Source organism: Amblyomma maculatum, chromosome 6 (assembly GCF_055883805.1).
Source record: "Amblyomma maculatum isolate TAMU_Amacu chromosome 6, ASM5588380v1, whole genome shotgun sequence".
Taxonomy (NCBI): Eukaryota; Metazoa; Arthropoda; class Arachnida; order Ixodida; family Ixodidae; genus Amblyomma; species Amblyomma maculatum.
The window spans coordinates 166,966,523-166,969,148 of NC_139349.1; the positions used below are offsets into that span (position 1 = coordinate 166,966,523).

Sequence of the window (2,626 nt, forward strand, 5' to 3'; positions counted from 1 at the left end):
TCCGATTAGGATCAGACCTATTCCTGTTTGCCCTCCGTTTACGTTTTAATTTTCGCTTAGCATGTATGATTTCTCTCGTGATCCAGGGAGACCTTTTTGTTGTACATTTTAGGCGCTTGGGAATAAACTGCTTAATACAGTGTTCTACCACGTTTGAGAAGTAAAACCATAGCTCGTCAACTGTAGTTCCGCTTTCGACAAGACACATAAAATTATCAAATGAACGCTCGAGGTAGTTTAAGACAGCAACATCATCAGCGGCCGCAAAGTTTAGAACCGTCTTACGAATGTTGTGCGAATAATCTGGTATCATGTCTAACTCCATTATTACCATTTTATGATCCGATATACCCTCGTGGAGTTCACATGTACGTAGATATGGTAGCAGTATGGAGGATACAGAAACTAGGTCAAGGAGTGATGATGTCGTTTCATATATTCTGGTATAACCTTCTGCAACTTGTGTTAGGTTATAACAAAAACAAAGTTCTACTAAATGCTCACAGCTAGGTTTATCCGTTGTACTAAAGGAGAGAGCATTCCAGTCGATATCTGGCAAGTTAAAATCACCTAAAAGCAGGATTGGGTTATCATGATTTAACTTTGTGTCCATGAAATGTCTCAGAATCACAAGCATATCTAGAGAGGAGTCTGGGGCTCTATAAACACCACTGACAAACACCGAGCGGTTGTTCAACTTAATTTTAATCCATACTGATTCTATATTAGTTGGAACGTCTAACACAGAAAATACTATATCGCTTTTAACCATAAATTCCACTCCACCACCTCTTTCTATTCTATCTTTTCTTATTATTGTATAGTTTGGGGGCATGACCTCCGCATATGAAACGTTCTGATGAAGCCAAGTTTCAGTTATTACCAAAATATGCGGTTCGTGCTCTAAGATAATACTTTCAATGGCGGCTACTTAGTTAACCATGCTTCCGGCGTTTATGTTTATAATTTTAAGAGATTCATTAGAAAAATGATTGAGTCCCACATGCTCGCTTTCTGCTGGAGCATTAAACCTCACTCTTTCACTTGTGACTTCATCCCACACGTATAGGACATCGCTAATTTTAATCTTATCGAAGATTAATTTAACTTTCGCGCCGTTGCTCCTCTCCACGACTGACGAATCCCAAAGCTTTTTACGGATCTCAACAACTCTTTTAGAATAGTCTTCTGATATGCTCGTTTCAGTGCCCTTGAATTTGTGACAGTTGCGTATAATTTTCATTTTATCTCTAAAATCTGATAACTTCAAAATAACAGGACGGTCCCCACCCAATGTTTTCTTTCCTAGTCTGTGACTTCTTTCAATAGAATTTAGTTTCTGTCCAAGTTTTTCTCCAAATATATCATCACTCACCTTCTTCAGCAAAGTCTCTTTAGTTTCGCTCCCTTCCTCTTTTACACCCCTAATTATGAGATTGTTTCGACGGGATCGGTTTTCAAGATCATCAAGCTGCTTGGAGATACTATCCATGTTGATGACTTGACCCTCAACAACAGTTTCTAAGTCAGCAAGCCTTTTGGGAGTTCCACCAAGACTCTGAAATTTATTTCGATAGTCTGAAGCCTGGTTTGTATTTCTAAAATGCGTGCGTCGAAAGATTTTTTGTTTTGCTGAATTTGTAAGATTTTGGACAATATTTTGTTCTGTGTGCTAATAATTTCATAGCACATTTGTTCAGTAACAGGGCCTGGATTAGATTCAACGTCTCCAGCCAGCTTAAGTAATGAGAGTGCCATTGAAAAACAGTCACAGACACATTGCAGCAGCCTATGTGGACACGGCAGCACTATTCACAGACACATTGCAGCAGCCTATGTGGATACGGCAGCACTATTATACAAAGGTAGTCGCTATGGAAGCCATACTTTTCGTCACCAACCTGCACAAGTAAGGGTACGTTCGGTGATATTGCCACGGCCGTGCCGCCGTGTCCACTGAAGCAGGAACTTGCAGAAGCGCCTCTTATATCCACCGGTTTAGCTGTCCCGTGATGGCTTGTTGACGTCAGCGTGCCCGAAGATGATGCGCCATAGTCCTTGACCGCGTGCCGTAGATAGAGCATAATGTCGTCGGATGAAGATGCGCAGAACAAGCTGTACCCATGGAGCAATTGCGCCGTGTTGATTTCGTCAAGCTGCAGGCAGCATCCTTCAGCAGGGAACGATGTTGCCTCACCGAAAGCGAAGAGCAAGCCAGCGAACACCTGCACAAGTAAGGGTACGTTTGGTGACATTGCCATGGCCGTGCCGCCGTGTCCACTTTGTACAGAATTATGGCTTCATTAAAAAGGGGAACACGTGACTTTTCAGAACAATTCAGTTGGTTGTTAAGCGGACAGTTCCGGTAATGCAGAGCAAGATTTGATGATAGAGCGCCCTTCAATGAAGTGTTGTGGTCACGTAAGCGGGTATTTAGGCACCTTCCCGTTTGGCCTATGTAGGTCTTCCCACATGTGAAAGGCACTTCATACACAACTCCCTCTGCGCAACAGACAAACCTCAAGTAATGCTGTATCTGGCACCCTGTTTTCGTTTTTATTTGTTGCTTTTTGTTTTCCCTTGATTTTGCCTCAGCCATGGCACATATTTTTCCCAGCTTTTTTGA

The 2,626-nt window shown here is 42.1% G+C and overlaps 1 pseudogene; it reads right to left on the reverse strand.

Moving 5' to 3' along the window:
* Window positions 1-931: 931 nt before the first annotated feature.
* Window positions 932-2,255, reverse strand: LOC146187351 (uncharacterized; annotated as a pseudogene).
* Between the last annotated feature and the right edge of the window lie 371 nt (window positions 2,256-2,626).